The following is a 17947-nucleotide window of genomic DNA, read 5'->3' as shown; positions in this document are numbered from 1 at the left end:
TTACCATATTTGGATTTGCCTAACCCTCATTTTGCCCTGAGGGCCAAATGATAATATCTCTTAGAAGGTAAATTAGATAGATAGAATATATCATAAAATGAGCCATTAATATTTCATATTCTTTTCTAATTGTCAAGAAGAAAGTAAGATGGACACAGAATTACTTTACAGTGAGAAATCTCCAGTACTTCTCTAATTTTCTAAAGGATTCTCACTGTTTCTTTCCTGAAAGCAATGACAATTCAGAGGAAGGGAAAACAATTTGCTATTCTATCTAATTTGTCAGATTATAGATAATGCTTAAGTTTAAAAATTGGACATTAGCTAGGTGCAGTGGCTCACCCCTGTAATCCTAGCTACTCAGGAGGTGGAGATCTGAGGATCAAGGTTCAATGCCAGCCCTGGCACAAAAGGACCTGAGACTCTTATCTCCAATTAACCCTCTAGAAAATAGGTTAGTGTGGATGTGGCTCAAGGGTAGGGTGGTAGCTTTGAGCTAAAGAGCTCAGGGACAGTGCCCAGGCTGAGTTCAAGTCCCATGACCCACAAAAAAGTTGGATTGTTGTAAACAATGCTAAACTTAAACATTCAAGTTAAAAAGCATGTTCCATTTTTGTTCTTTCAACATTTCAATTTTCATCTTTGTATTTTAAGTAATTATATTGCTTTCTATGATATACCTGTGCAATTACTATTACTGTCTATTTAATGGCCTTTATTATTGTAAGGTCCACATCAATCTCATCCAGTGTCAATTTGTCCAGACAATCCTAAGGAATCAATGTTATCTCAGTATTTTTTCCTGGTAAGTTTAATCTGTTCAAATTTAATAAAAATTAATATATTTTTGATTCCATATAAAATTCCTTTTAAATGAATATTTATAGGGAAAAATCTCAAATATCCAAATATCTTATATGTGCTTAATATTTTATGCATTCAATTCCATTTTCTTGATATATTAGGTACTTAATAGGTACTTGATATAAATAAGTCCCCTCGCCTCAGGGGAGCCACAAAGGAACAAAAAGCAGCAAGATGCTTGTCATCCATGCCTTCAGTTTTATGTCTGTTGTTATGATAAACTGTTTTCTTTGTAGCCACTTCAGAATCTAAGGATAGTGCTAATGGGCAACATCTTTATAAACAAAGTTAAGGAGCAACAGCACCTCACAGAAGAAACCACTCCTCCAAATGCAGGGGTTTACATATGATGAAGTCACACACTGGAGCAGGACTAACTATGGAAAGGAGAGCATTCGCCCTCAGGTGATGGAAGCAATGATCACTTTCTCTAGAATCCTTGGAGAACCAAGGCTGAGATAAGGGTCTACCAAGCTCTACAGCATCAACTCTGAGACAGTGAGTCCAGATCCTCTGCTGATAATTCTGACCATAATCATACCTGTGTCTGGGGTGGTTTGATAATAATTATACCTGTCTATGCATAAATAGAGAACAAATCACATACCTTTTCAGCTTGTCTGATCAAGTAGAGGATAAAAACAGAAACATATAAAAGATAAGAGTGAATAGAGCACCTTATATACATGAAAATGGAAACGCACAATGAAATCCTCCCCTCCCACCCTGTGTTGCTGAAGTTTTCTATTATAAACTAATAATGATTCTGCATATCTCTCCCAATGCCTCATTTCCTTGTCTCTTTAAGCCAAAAGTTTGTACTTGTGCTCTACAGATGGCAGAAGAATGGTTGAAGTCCTTCCTTGGCCTCTATAGTACCTATGCTGCACAATAATTGCCTTTTTGGCTGATCATCACCATTACCAAATCTTTATATGGGAGTTTATCTGAGGGGCTAGTATTGGCATGGGAATCCCAGGAATTTATGCTTGTACATTAAGCCTCCTGTTTCATTGAAGGCAAATGCTGCAAATAGTTGGGGGACATTTGAGGCACCAAGAAAGCAGGTAGCACAAAAGTTTGACTATTGGCATTGTCAATTTCAGACTTAACACCATAAAATCAATTGAGCCATTAATTTTATAAGGTTAGTTGATAAATATTTGAAGGCATGATTCTACCATGTTTTTCATAACATACTTATAATTCTTAGTTTCACAAGGAGTGGAATGACAAGAATGTCTGTCTCTTGATATACCAGTTATACTCAAACCTAATTTTGTATTAGATGAGGATATCTGAGTCTATTTTGAAATATTCTCATTTAACTAGAATTACCTATACATTACCTCAGACTTTCTTGTCAAGATTTTATGATTAACGATGAGAGGGGTTTATATGTAACTTAATTTGAGTCATTATATAAACTATTATATGAATCATTATATGAATGTTTATGAATTCTATAATATAACAAATACTTATCAAATTCTTTTTGAGATTAAGCTTGACAAGAGAGAAGACTAATGACTATAATTATATATCTTGAATAAAAGTAACAAATTTTGGCCTCTTAATATTATTACATTCTCAGCTTTTTCTATTCACAAGGTTCTGAACTTCTTTAAACTATTTTATGTGAACATTTGACTGAATTACTGTTTCACCCAGATGAATCTACATGTCCATGGTTGAGGATTGTTTCTCCCAAACTGTAGAAAATAAATGTAATCATTAATGATGAATTTCTAACTTCCAATTTGTGACTCCTAAGAGTTAGAAAAAATAGCTGGAAAATTTCCTCATGTTCAAGGACAGGTCAATCTGAATCTCTGAGGTGCTCATATCCCAGAATTTTCTCTTGTCAGCTTGTAAAGAAAATTTCCAAAAGCGGCTTTCCTTTCCATATTTTATCTCAATTCATCATTGTACTTGTTCTTCCATTTTTCTGCAGTAATAATTTTTACTCAAACCTGTGTGTGTGGTCTGTTTCTAGAGTGAGACTGCTAATGTCCCTCTAAGCCAGCAGTTAGGAGTTCATATTTTGTCCTTATTCAAAGTCAAAAGTAAAATTTACCCATGTAGTATATACAATAGGAAAGAGTTTAAAAGAAGGTGACTGAGAGGCATCACAATTTGATGCCCCACAATATCACAAATAAAATCTCCATTGTGATATTTTTCAAGAACGGTATCTCCAGTTTAATGTTTCAAAAGTCACTCATTTCTGAATGATACATTAATTAGTGTTAAGTGTACAAGGGACAGCTTTAACCATGGTGGATAGAAAATAAGACCAGAGTATTTCTTAGAATGGCAGTATAGTTTATAGAGCATCTGTTTTAAAATTAAAATGTCCAGTTTTCCCTTTTTTATTTGTTGCTATTGTAAAGGTGATACACAGAGAAGTTATCATTACATAAGTCATTTTGAAAAGTATTTTTGCTGCCTTTGTGATCCTTTGTCTATCCTTTTTTTGTGTTCCTCTTGCCCTCCCAAAGACAGATAAGCAAACAAAACAAGACAAAAGAAATTGTAAACAAAATAGGAACAAAGAAAAATAAAATAAAATCTCTTGTTTCCTGTTCCTTAAGTTCATTTCGGTATTATTTTATATGTCAGATGCACATAGGTATTGAGCCTTTGTGACCTTATCCTAAGAATATCCTCCTTTAGTCTCACTCTTGGTGAATGTCTAGAAACATGGATAATTTATCATGTCCCAGTGTATTTTTTAACTATCCAGTGTGCTTGCTTGTAGATTTATAGGCACCTTCTAGTTACCACAAATGGTGAAAATGTCAAAATCTATGGTTTTTGGATCTGTTCATCCACTGGAAAGGGGATGGGAGGGGTACCTGGATTTCCTTTTAGCTTCAAGGAAAAATGGCAAATAACAATTTGGGGGAATTAGAGATGAAAAACAATAAGGGGAGAAGAATCAAGCATATTTCTCTATGAACAGAATTTGGAAACAAGTTTCAATATACCAAAGGAAAGGGCCATTTAGAAGTTATTTGAGGAATGCATATTAATGGCTGCAGAAACAGGAGAGAGATGATCTTTGTGTAAAGGTAGATAAAAAATATCTTGAATCCAACTTTGATGTTTCATATTGTGTCTTCCCTTTGTTTCTGCCTTATAAAATTGATATTTAATTTCTTACAGGAATAATACAGAAACATTCAAGCAACCTAAAATGGGCCTTTACTGTGCTATTTTTGTGAAAAATGTACCCAGTATATGGAGTTAGTAACAAGAACTTCCTTGCATACAAATACAGATTTCTTAGTACATTGTTTTTCACCTCCAATAGAAGCCTATTTTCTTTCCAGGCCATGTGTATTTGTGTGGTCAGAGGAAGGAAGCTGATAAGAAGAAGACTTAGGCCTGGAATAGAATGAATCCACTCCCCATGTTTTTCTCACAGACACATAATAATTGCTTTTAGTAATGTCTTTCCCAAAGTTGAAAGCTAGAGCACAAGAAAAATAAATGTTTATAGATAACAAGTCTTACAGCAAGGAAAACTGAAACAAACATTCTGAAGTTACTCCTTAGAGAAGAACACAATTAATTGAAGACAGATAATTGCATGTGTAATGGATTCTTGTACATTAAGTACCTGTTTACAAATCAAATTATTCAATTTGGAGTCTCAAGTGTGTGCTTTGATGCCCAATTTACCCCTTATGGTTAGTTCTTAATACCTACTTTATGAAAATTTGGACTTTACTATTTTTAAGATTAACTAAAATATAGCACAAATTTTTACATTAAAATATGAAATGAAATCTGCCTGTTCATTTATATTGCTCTGAATCATTCCAGCTACTATTTGAGGCTTACATACTTTTTTTTTATAATATTTATATTTAAGTAATTTTCTATACCAGTGATATACACTCTAAGAGATATAAAAGGATGGGTAATAACCTAAGAAGGACATTTTTTAAAAGATGTTTGAAGATAACAAATAATCTGCAACTGTGAAAGTTAAGAATAATTAAATTAGAATATCCATTCAAAAGCTAAAGCCATTCCCTCTAAAATCAGGAATGAGACAAGGATGCCAACTGTCTCCACTCCTCTTAAACATAGTATTAGAATTCCTAGCCAGAGCCTTTTGGCTGGCACCGCCATCTTCCAGTAATTTGCCAAAATGACGAACACAAAGGGAAAGAGGAGAGGTACCCGGTACATGTTCTCTAGGCCCTTCAGGAAGCATGGAGTTGTTCCTTTGGCCACATACATGAGAATCTACAAGAAGGGTGATATTGTAAACATCAAGGGAATGGGCACAGTTCAAAAATGAATGCCCCATAAATGTTATCATGGCAAAACTGGAAGGGTCTATAATGTTACCCAGTATGCTGTTGGCATTGTTGTGAACAAACAAATTAAGGGCAAGATACTTGCAAAGAGGATTAATGTGCGTATTGAACATGTTAAGCACTCTAAGCACCAAGATAGCTTCCTGAAATGGGTGAAGGAAAACGACCAGAAAAAGAAGGAAGCCAAAGAGAAAGGAACCTGGGTTCAACTGAAGCGCCAGCCTACTCCACCCAGAGAAGCACACTTTGTGAGAACCAATGGGAAGGAACCTGAGCTATTGGAACCTATCCCCTGTGAATTCATGGACTAAGAGATGTAAAAAAATAAAGACCTCTGGACTATAAAAAAAAAAAAGAGTTTCTAGCCAGAGCAATAAGGAAAGAAGTAAGCATAAAGGGGATCCAGATGGGGAAAGATGAAGTGAAATTTCCCTCTTTGAAGATGACATGATTCTGTATTTAAAAGAACCCTACAGACTCCACTCCAAAGCTGCTTGAGCTGATTTAAAACTTTGGCAAGGTAGCAGGGTATAAAATTAACCCTCAAAAATCAACCGCCTTCCTATACGCCAACAATGAGATGAATGAGGCAACAATCAGGAAAGCAACTCCTTTGCAATAGCCTCAAAGAAAATAAAGTACCTAGGAATTAACTTAACTAAGAATGTAAAGGACTTTTTGATGAAAACTTTAAAACCCTGAAAAAGGAAATTAAAACAGAACTGAGGAAATGGAAAAACCTCCCATGCTCCTGGATTGGAAGAATTAACATCATGAAAATGGCAATCTTGCCAAGGGCTATCTACAAATTCAATGCAATACCCATAAATATACCAAAGTCATTTTTAAAGAAATAGAAGAGGCAATCCAAAATTTCATATGGAATAATAAAAGATTCTGTAGAGCAAAAACACTTCTTAGCAGAAAGAACAGCGCAGGAGGAATTTCAATACCAAACTTTAGACTCTATTACAGAGCTCTTGTGACCAAAACAGCTTGGTACTGGCATAAGAACAGGCCTGAAGACCAATGGAATAGAATTGAGGACCCAGATATTAAACCACAGTACTATGGCCACCTAATCCTTGATAAGGGAGCCAAAAAAATAGAATGGAAGAAAGACAGCCTCTTCAACTGTGGGGCACGTCACATCAAGGGTAAAGGGCCTACCTCATGACCCAGTGCTCACTTCCTGGTTTTGGAGATGCAACCTGCCTGTCTCCTGGTTGGGAGGTTTGGCTATGGTTTGTGATGTAAAATAAGGCTACCTTGAACCCATGGATTGGCCCCGCCTCCCTCTCTGACTGCACCTACCTCCCCCTGTCCTGCCTACTTTTATGTTAATAGATTCCTGCATCTTACTTTAGCCCCTGGTATCTTCCCATTAAAGGAGTCTGCTGGACCCTGCTGGGGCCCAATACTTCTTGGCCCATGCCACTCCGAGACCCTCTACCTGCCCTACTACTGTCATTTTGTTACCCTGCCTTTTTACATGCCTACAGGAGATGCTGTTGGAACAGACTGAAATTTTCAGCAACCAAATTGTTAAGCAGATGGTTCCTAGTTGGTAGATATCAAGGAGTTTGAGGGATGTCTGCACCATTAAGAGACCACCCCATAAAAACATTGTCCCTTTTCAGCAGGAAACAGCCCTAGAAGACAGAACAGTGCTGCTTTGTCCTGGCCAATTGCAACCCAAAAAGAGTGGAACATTGGCTGTGGTGAAGTCATCCTGCTGTAGCTTGTATTCAGGATGCTCAGGTTCTACCTCGCTGCCTGCATCTCTGTTCCCCTGATCTGACCATCTGGCTTGACCACTGCTACAATTTCCCCACAATTATTTTCCATCTATCCTCCCAGTCAATTTCCTGTACACAATGGTAAACTTCGACTTCCCTATTCCTATAGGTTTATAACTCCCCACTCCATTCCTTCAGGTCCACTCCCTATAATTGCTCTCTTAGTTTAATGGCAGCTGGTATTCTCTAGATAGAAGAAGCTGGACAGCCCCTCTGACATTAAACCTTTCACATGTGTGGTGTTCTTTACTCAGTGAAGACTTCTAACAGTTTCCTTGTTGGTAAGAGTAGTATATTATACAACCTTGCATGGGTTAAAAATGTTATGAGAATATTATTTTTATCCTAAATTAAAAAAGCCATTAGAAAGCAAATGATTTCATTATATTTTAAAAGAAAGCTATTTTGCAGTTATATGATTAAATACCTATTATGCTTACTGATAGGGAAAAATAGAGTATGACAGAAAAAGTAAGTTATGATTGCCACAGACAGAAGGACCTCTTTTTGCATAGTGAAAATAGACTATGTTTTGAAGGTCATGCGAACATATGGCTAAATAATTGGAAAGATAACTGTATAAGAGGGCAAACTTGAGAATGTATGCCAAAGGAAAAAAATGACAACTTAAGTTGTTTTTAAAATGTGATGCGTAATTTCTCTGCTAATAGGACTCTCATATGAAAACATAAAATGTATTAAAGAACAACTTTTTTAAAAAAATAATTCTTGTTGATTTTGAAATAGGATATTTGGTCTGACCAGTGCTTTCTTGGCCACATGGTGGATGGTAGGGTCTGCCATCTTGTCTTCATGGTGGGGGAAGCCCATTATGAAACCCCTCTACCCAGGTGGTAGGCATGCCTGAGTCCCTGAAGGCAGGAGGCAGGCATTTGGCTGAAAAATTACTAAGCCTGTCAGTCCAGTTCCTGGGACTGGTAGTTTCCTGTAACCCTATTCCATTGACCTGACTCTATTAAGGCCTAGACAGGTTAGGCACCAGGATGCCATGTCACATGTCTCTGTGTTTGTTTCCTGTCTCCTGGTTTTTCCCTGGTCACCATGGCATCCCAATCCAGCTTTCTGTTGGAACTGAATAGGCTTGTTGGTATTGTTTTTGTTCTTTCTTTCCTGTCTGGGCTTCATGGCTTAATTTCCTAGGCTTAATTTCATTGCTGCTGGTCTTTGAGACAGGAGTCCAAATTGTAGTCACCATCCTTTTAATAAAGATTCCAAGATTTGATGTCTCAAAATGTGGCTTTGCTGTTTTTTCATCTTACAATAATTTCACATTGAACTCTTCAACTTGAAGAAAATGATTGAAATACTTCTTCTCTCTTTATAAAAACAAAAGAAAATCATGTAGACTTGGGATGAAAAATCTATTAGATGCATTCTTGATTTTTTATACCCCTTTAGAAGTCTCTATTTAGTAATATAAATTAGTTAACTTTGTAAGGGCAATGGATTTATAAAAAAGAAATAAATGACTGGCATATATCCCTGCATAAGGAGGAGAGGAGGTATAAACATGTAATATCTTGACCATTACTGTTTGTAACATTTATTTTTCTTACTGAATATTGACAGTTTGAATTGGGTTGAGTTTTTCTGGAAATCTATATTCACTTTATATAGCTTCTGAAGTATCATTACATTATCTGGAAAATTTATAGGTCCAAGTAAAGAAAATTTCAAGTATGGTTTCTTTTTTTATTTTGTTGGCTTGTTCCTTCTCTTATTTTTTGTTCTTTTCTCTTTTCCAGATTTTCTTTACCATTTCTTCTCTGGCTATATCTTCAAGGAGGGAAAATCAACATTTAAAAATTATTCTCTTAAAAGGAAGAAACACAAATATTATTACTTGCCTACTCAATAGATCCATAAAGGTGTGACTACAGATATGAAATACATTAGGTTTAAATAGAAAAGACTGTTTCTAGTAGTCAAACTCTAAGTGAATATAACATTTTTCTTTATAGTGAGGTCAGAATATTTTGACAAATAACCCTGCATGCATGGTAAGATTTGTATGGCTACTCTGAATTATGCTTCCCCTGAAAAATCACATATTTCCAGTAGCAACCAAAGAAGAGGGCTTCCTGTGACATTACAAATCACACATTTCTGATTCTGTGTGATTATGTTGTGGCTATTTTCTGCATGTTCTGTAACCTCCCTTTTTAAAGGAATGAAATGTGCAGTTATGTGTAACAATGAAGGAGGATGTACCTTCAGATACAAGAGGAGTTATGCATTATAAATGGATTGTCTATTCATTTTTCAAAAAGATGACTTTTTACCAATTTTTATCAATGTATAATGCTGTTGCCTTATTTTCACATAAAATAATGAGAAAAAAATCCTCTATCAGTTCACCTATCTGAATTAGTAACATGCTCAAGTTTTTGCATCACTTTTTCATAGTTGCTTTTTAAAATAAACGTTCCCTGAATTATGGTGAGAATGTACACTGAATAAATATAATTTGAAAATTTTAATCATAAACCATTAAATAGGTGTCTCAAATTAGAAAAAGAAATAACAACATGAGAAAGGGTAGCAATGTTCATGAAGTAATGCATCTTCTATCTAGTGAATAATGTAACCCTTTTATTAATTACAATAAAAATATATATTAAAAAAAGAAAAAATGAATACAGAGGTTGAAGGTATGGCTCAATTGAGAGAGCCCCAAGTAAACCATCAAGTATCAAGTTTCATTCCTGGTCTTACAACAACAATAAAGAAAGTAAGAAAGCAAATTTAAAAAAAGCACGCAGATAATTTATAGTGACATATGAATATTTCTTTTTAATATTAAATCAAGGTCCTAGAGATAAGAAAATGCAATCATTGCCAAATTTGTCATAGTAACTTGTAGTGTTGGCAAATAAAAACATTTTCTGAAATCATAAAGTATAATTACAAAGTTCTGTTACTGAAGAATTATGATATCACATAATCTGACTTTTCTTTTTCATTTCTTTAACTAATATATAAAATTAAAGTGAATTTATGTTCTAACTTCCTGCCATATCTGTTGATAAACATAGCCCAAAGAGAATTATAAGCGCAAAGCAAGACAAAACCCAACAGATCATCACAATATCTAATATACATTTTAAATCATTTACTAAATGGTATATTTACTAAATGGCTATTTTCTACATCTTAATCTAAATCATCAAATGTTATAGTTCTTGGTGTTACTTTTTACTTTCTGTTGTTGATTTGGTGAAAAGACAGTGATGGAAACGAGGTCCACCTTAAGCAAAGGTATTTCGAATCCATAGGTAACAGCACACAGATTCTGTTTCTAGGGTTAAGGTGGCTTAATATCAATGTCTGTAGTGTGCATGGTTCTTATAACTCCACCTTTTGGCAAGTTTATGTGTGTGTATCTGGCTGACTGTAGAATACAGGCTGCGTTTCTGACTTATATCTAGCTGCCTTTGACTCGATTCCATCTCATTCTAAACACTGAGCTAAATTCTAGCAATAGGCTTTGAAGAGCGTGTTGGACCTAAATCATTTGCTTTTCTCTTTTTGTTTTCATTTTTTAATTTTTTTTATGGACACAAACTTTAACAAAAATATAAGCTATTCACAAATTTATTGTAAATTCTATAAGAATAGCATGAAATAACGGTTACAAGGAAGTTCTTACATTTAATTTTTTTCTCTGTAAACAGGAATAGGCAGCATTAATTTCAGAGATGAATCTACGCACTAAGAGACCATTGAGAAGAGTGGTAAGGCTGCCAAGAGGCAAGGTCAGGGGTTTGATTCAATCATCTTAATTCAGTTTTGTCCATTAGACAAAACTGTGTACCATGCCAAAAAAAATCAATGAAATACAAATAGTGGGAATGTAAGATTTTCTGACTAACCTGAGGAAATATGAATTTCAGAGGTCTGGGAAAAGTCACACTCTAGGAACTTTGGTTTTCTCTTAGAACTTTGGTTTTCTAACTATCAAATCATCTGTCTCCCCAGATCAGCAAATCCAGCAATGACAATTTATATTAAAATTATCAATTGGTTATTAATCATTTACCTCAATTAGTTGTTAGTCATTAGTTTGTTGGTTTGCTACATTTTAATTATTCTTCATATATTAAATATACAATAGAATATTTTTTGTATTGAAGTAAGTTTCATTCAGGCATAAATTTTTCTGCTAATGAAGTTTTCCACTCTTTTTGTTTCTCAAGAAGTTGAGAACATTTGTTGACCTCTCACAGAGAATAGATCATATAATATAGACCTTAATAGAATTGACAAATAATAAAGGATTTATGTTTATTTTCATGTTTCCTGAACAAAATCATACATTATTTTCTTCATAAAAGCATTTCACTTTTTTTTTTGCCAGTCCTGGGCTTGAGCTCAGGGCCTGAGCACTGTCCTTGGACTTTCTCAAGGCTAGAGCTCTACCACCTGAGCCTCAGCACCACTTCCGGCTTTTTTCTATGTATGTGGTACCGAGGAATCGAACCCGGGTCTTCATGCATGCTAGGCAAGCACTTTAATCACTAGGCCAAACTCCCGACCAGCATTTCACCTTTTGTGTATGTACTAATTTTGCTGCCTTTCAACTCTTAAGTTTTCTTAGAAAGTTTTACATTTTTATTTATTTTTTTTGAGAAGAATGATTTTTATTCACATAAGTTTACATTATTCACATGTAGTTGTGGGAGTTCAGAGAGATATACGACCAAGTTAGAATTTGAGTCCAACAGGTAAAAGGCAAGAGGGACAGAAAGCCACCTATGGAAAAACCATTAGGAGAAAGAACTGAGCCTCTGCAGAGTAGATAAGAGAAATGAGGGTTTGCTAAAGCCTTTTTCCTTCTCTCCATTCTCCTGAGTAAAAGTCAGTCTTTGCAGGTTATAAATTCCTAAGAGGAGATTTATGATGTTTGTGTACTTTTGGGAGGCTCTACTTTTAAGTAGATCAGAGGAATTCAGAAAAAAACAAAGAAAGAACCCTCTTCACAGTGGAATATTCTAGATACCTTCAGTTCTAATCATTTCCTTGTTGGCCAAGAGAGATTAGTTCTCCTAAACTCTCTAGGTGGAGCTAAGATTTGAATCCAGGGCAGGTCTGACTTCAGTGCCTTTGAAGTTCAAAAGACCACAGAAGAAGCTTTTAACTTTGTTTCAAATTTCTGGTACAGTATAAATTCTTTATATTGAATTTATACCATTTGGTATAAATCATTTGGTTTCATCATTTGGAAAATAAGAATAGTATGAGTTTTAAACACGCCCGTATGTCCGAAATTAGTTTATTTATTTATTTTTTTAAGCACAAATCATACTGTTGGAGAAGAGTGTAATTATATTTCAGATAATGTAGCAGAGGCGCCGTTGTGATGTACATGCCTGAGTGCCAGTGCCCATATCCATACGTGAGCATCACTAGCTCTAAAAAAGAATGATTTTCTTTGGAATGAAAAGGGATGACCCAAAGATGAAGATCGTTTAGTTGTTTATTTCTACACACATGCTGTTGACCAACAATTCTGCATGTCATCAGGGAGTGTCTCTCTCAGGCCTTTTCCAAAGGGTGATTGGCAAGGGAAGTCCTAGAAGGGACAAGTGGTTTTGTAAAGTAAACTCAGAATCAATGGAGGGCAAGATCTGTTTACTGAATATTTCCTGGTTGATGGCCACTAACATGCAGCCTTGCACGATGTGCTCTTCAAGGACATTGAAGAAACGGTGTTCAATTCTGTGTCTCCTTTCCTTGGCTATGAACGGGAAACAGTCTCAGATGAAAAGTCTCATCCTCTCTCATTCATAGAAATAGAGTCCTGTCTTATTTCGCTTAATATGATTTTTTCTAAGACTTTCCATTTCCTAACAAATGGGGCGATGTCATTTTTTCTGACAGCAGCATAGAATTCCATTGTGTATAAATACCACATCTTGTTGGTCCACTCATCAACTGAGGGACATGTAGGTTGGTTCCATATTTTTGCTATGGTGAATAATGCTGCAATGAACATTGTTGTGCTAGTGGATTTAGTATGCCCTAGTTTATGGATGGTTGGTCATATTAAGTGAAGTAAGCCAGATTCAAAGGAACTTAGGCTCAATGGTTTCCCTCATTTGTCATAATCAGTAGAAACCTTGGGCTCTACTAGCAGAGATCTGCAAAACCTTGATACATAAGGCCATATAGTATGAAGCTAATTGAAAAGACCTCCAGGATATTGAAACAAAAGCCATATAATGAATGATTATTGTCCTTAATGTACTATGTTATCTCTCATCTCTTTTGCTGTCCCTTGGTTATCTCATACTGTTACAGTATCTCACTTTGTTATCTGATACATTGGATTTATTTGTATTTGGTTATTTGAAATTGGATAGGGAAGGGGGGAAAACCAAGATGGGGGTGGTGGAGGGGAGGGTAATGGGGACCAAGACATGTGAAAGGGTATCAATATGTGAATTAATGCACCTTCTATCTGGCAAATATCATGTAACCCTTTTATTAATTACAATAAAAAAAAAAGAAATAGAGTCCTGTGCCAGGATGCTCTGGATTTGGAAACCACTGGGAGATGGTAGAGGATTTGGAAAAATCAGTACAAGGCTGTCACATACAGTTTATATAATTTTGTACAACCATGCAGTTTCTTATGTTGTTTCCTTTCTTTCTGTGGAATACCCTTGCATTTTCAAAGTTTGTGTTTTATTTTTTGTATTTATTTATTTATTTATTTGCATCAGCCATGGGGCTTGAACTCAGACCCTGGGCATTGTTCTTGAGCTTTCTCAAGGCTAGTGCTCTATCATTTGCATCACAGCACCACTTCCACCTTTTTCTATAAATGTGGTATGGAGTAACTGAACCTAGGGCTTCATGTATGCTAAGAAAGCACTCTACCACTAGGCCATGCACCCGGCCCCAAGACAGTGTTTTAGAACTATGATTTTTTTTTCTGGTGGTGGTTATTCTTAAAAGAGGATTTTCTCTTACTCTTCTTCTTTCAAAGAACAGACAGGAAAGACATAAGCTTGAGCCTGTAGCCCTCAATCATTCTTGTCTTTTCTTTCTTTCTTTTTCTCTTTTTTTTGAATAAAATATTTCATTTGTTGTTGTTGCATCTCAGCAATACTAATGTAGTAGCATGATTCTTATGCTGAGTCTGACTTTTCATGATGTATTCTTCAGCCAACAATAGGTCTTATTGTCTCATAGTGAAACTTAAAATTATCCTTTTTTTTTTTTTAAAAAAAAGGCCAATACAAGAGGAGATATTGAACAATTCCAAAGGATTCCTTACTGATACCAAATCTTTAGCTGGGGAAGAAAATACAGTTTTCTTTTTACCCCATAATGTGAGAAAAACAAACTCATAAATAAATAAAAGTAAGTCATACAAAACAAAAGAATTGTTAGTAAATAAACTGTCATTGGCCTTCTCCCAACTACCCCCAAAGATCTTGTCTTTCATGGGGGAGAGGGGTGGGAGAGAGCACATAAGGCCAGAGAAACAAGAAAGGAAGTAAGTGGGACTCACTAAATGAGTAAGGTTTTAAAAAGCCATAAAGCAAAAAGGGGGAGCTAAATCTCACTTGATGCTTAGATTTGAAGTCCTAAACAAAGTGGGCAGAAACTCACAGGTCATACAAAGGGCTTTGGTGGGGGGGAACCCCGTGCTTAAAGGTAATTAGGATTAGGCTACAATTGGACTGATTTTAAAGGGTGTGAGTAAATCCCCTATAGGGAAAGGATGGGGTGGGGAGCGGCGAGTGAAGTTTAAGAGGATTTTTTTTTCATATATTTTTATTGTAATTAATAGAAGGGTTACATGATATTTGCCAGATAGATGGTGCATTAATTCCCATACATTGATACCCTTTCACATGTCTTGGTTTATTTTGTTTTTAGCCACGTTAAGCACACAAAGTAATTTCCTTGTGCTATGTCCTAACATTCATATAATCATATTCACCTCGACTCTTATCCTTGCTTATCCATTTTATTTTCTTCTCTGCTTTCTTTCCTTTCTTTTTTTGTGGTAAATGTAGTGAGCTTATGCTGTTTTAAGCCATGTACATGAAATATTTTATTCACCCCTCTGCCATCTTCTGTTTTTTCCTTTTCCTATCTTTTGCTGATAATCCCCCCAAAAATGTCCTTTTTGCATTCATGTCAAGCTTTTAAAAGTGTAGACTATATGCTTAAGCAAAAATACGTGTTTTGTTGTCTTTCTAAGCTGGTATATTACATTTAATATAAAGATCTCTAGAAATTGAGATCAATTCTTTGATGCCAATGTGTTTCTCCTTTTCTATTATATCTGTTCAGATAGATTTTTGTTGTTCTTAGTTTGTAGGTCCTTGAGCTTGAACTCTGGGACTGGCTGCTGTTGAACAATAAGGTTTACAGAACAATGAATATTGAAGATTTCCAGGCAATACACATTTGTTTAATGAAGAAAAATAATTGGCTAAGTTCATCAAAATAACCATTGAATCCTACTTTGTTTTTTGTTTTTGTTTTGTCTTTAGTGGGGCTTGAAATCTTGGCCTGGGTGCTGTTTCTGAGCTCTTTAGTTCAAAGCTAGTATTCTACCTTGAGCCACAGCACCACTTCAGGAATCAAAGTCAAGGCTTTATGCATGCTAGGCAAGCGCTCTACCAGGAGGCTGAGCTTCCAGCCCCATATTTATTTTTATTATTGCCGCCAAAGTTTCCTTAAATCTTTTACATTTGAGAATGACACATTTAATAAATACATTCATAACTTTCTCAAGATGAATATGTTTTTTTCTTCTTGTTCCAGAGGTAAACTGGAATCCAATTATATCCCTAAATGCTGATATTAGTCATTAAATAACTTGCTCACTTTAAAGCCATAAAGTGAATAAATGCCACAACATGAATGTCTATACATCTTGATCTCTAACTAATATATGTATATTAAAAGAAAGAAAGATAATTTACCAAAGGCTGAATAATATTTTGCAGATAGGTTGAGAATATGAAAGTACAGATAAAGTTATAGAACAAGTGATCATTTACGAGAAAAATGGCAATATTATGAAAATAACCAATCAGTTTGATATAACCTTTAAATTCTGGTACATAGTTTATAAAAATGTGTTGGGGACCACACAGTTTGGTTCATGAATTTTCTAGTGGGTAGAAGGAAAAATCTGAAATTCACATATATAGTTTTTTATATTTTACTTAGGCTCTTCTGAAATGTTCCCTGTTAGGAGTAAGTTCGTTCACTATTTTTTTTTTTACCAGTTTTGGGTCTTGAACTCAGAGCCTGACACTCAAGGGTAGCACTCTGCCATTTCAGGCATGGCACCACTTTTTCTGTGTATATGGTTCTGGGAAATCGAACCTAGGGCTTTGTGCCTGATAGGTGAGCACACTACCAGTAGGCCACATACCCAGCAGAATTCACTCTTTCTGATTTGTACAGCGATTGCAAAATATTTAAAAGAAAAAGTTATGAAAACAAATTATTGACATTTTATTGTCATGTTGATTTAATGTAGTGGATAAATAAAAACTAACAGATTTCTTGTGCTTATAATGCTAACAAAATTGTCATCCCCAAAAATGTGTAACCTACAATCATAAAATTCAAACAACTAGCATCAGTTTTTTGTCAAATAACGTTGTTTTTGTTAAAAATTAAACAGCATCTATGTTGTGAATATCAGCATCTGTAGTACAAGATCTTCCAGAAAAGCTAATGTAACAATTTTCCATCTCAAATTACACAAGGACTTTTTTGTATAGAACAGCAACAGTGCTTATTGTATTCTTGGTGTGAATTGTGTTATTGTATTCATGGTTTCCTTTCTTAGCATGTGGTAAAGGTGTTTTATTGAAAACTTAATTGTACAGTTGATTCAAAGCAGTCACTATAAAAGATTGATATTAGGATGTAAGTATAGATATAAATTGAAGAAATATTTTAGAATTTTACTATTGAATATTTAAAGGACTGAGTTTATATTCTAAGACTCGAAGAGTGCTTAATATAGTTATAGAAATACTAAATTACTTGCAAACAATATATAGAAAATACTTAATAAAGCCATTAATACCCAGCAGAATGAATACATGTTAACAAGAGTAGCAACTGTCAGCAAAGAAATTGCAAATAAAACTAAAGAAACCATTCTCCAAATAAAAGAAATAGAGAAATTCAATACATATTATGCATACATAAATATTAATTTATATACCAATTATTATACCATTACATTGATTATTATGCATTGATATGTTATTAATTTAATATAATATTATATGTATATATCAAACCAAACAAAAAATTATGAAAAGGGATAGCATGAAAAAGCAGTTACAAGACTGATTCTTACATTTAGTGTTTGATCTTTGGCAAAAGGGAAAGGTAACATTAACTTCAGAGATAATGCCTATAAGGAACATGGGGTTAAATTGTACCAGGGTTGAAGATAGGATCAAAAGCAGAATAGCTAAACCCACCAAAAGGGCATCCAGTGTCTAGTCAGTTCAGAATGTAAAACAAATTAAAGTGAGAGGAGAAGGTCAAATATGCTCAAAACTTTTCTTTGGGGATTCAGTCTTGGTTGGCAGCCAAATCTTTGTCTTTTGATGTGGATTGACTTCTATCTATACTTGTGATAATTTTCATTTTCTTTTGTTAGTTTTAGTATTGTACAGCAGCATGCATTTCTTTCTTCTTTCTGTTCTTACTTGGTGAAAAAGAGCAGCCTTGCCTCAATAAAGGCAAGTACTTAAGTAGATGATCTTCCTGTAGAGATACTTAATAAAAATGGGGTTGTCTCCATAGCATTCTGAGTGGATATTTTACTTCTGTCACTACTGAGATAATCATTTAGTTGCAAGAGGTTTGCCTCACTATTTTTCAGTGGATTCTTTGGTTCTCCTCGATTTTTCCAAATATGAATATGGT

General features: G+C 34.9%; 1 pseudogene; it reads left to right on the top strand.

Annotated features, from left to right (window-relative positions):
* The first annotated feature begins 4992 nt into the window (after window positions 1-4992).
* LOC150064261 (large ribosomal subunit protein eL21 pseudogene) lies at window positions 4993-5532 on the top strand (annotated as a pseudogene).
* The last annotated feature ends 12415 nt before the right edge of the window (window positions 5533-17947 follow it).

This window comes from Megascapheus bottae, chromosome 4, assembly GCF_031878675.1.
Source record: "Megascapheus bottae isolate mThoBot1 chromosome 4, mThoBot2.hap1, whole genome shotgun sequence".
Classification (NCBI taxonomy): domain Eukaryota; kingdom Metazoa; phylum Chordata; class Mammalia; order Rodentia; family Geomyidae; genus Megascapheus; species Megascapheus bottae.
The sequence above is the reverse complement of the archived record's forward strand: the minus strand, read 5'-3'. Positions and strand labels throughout refer to the sequence as shown.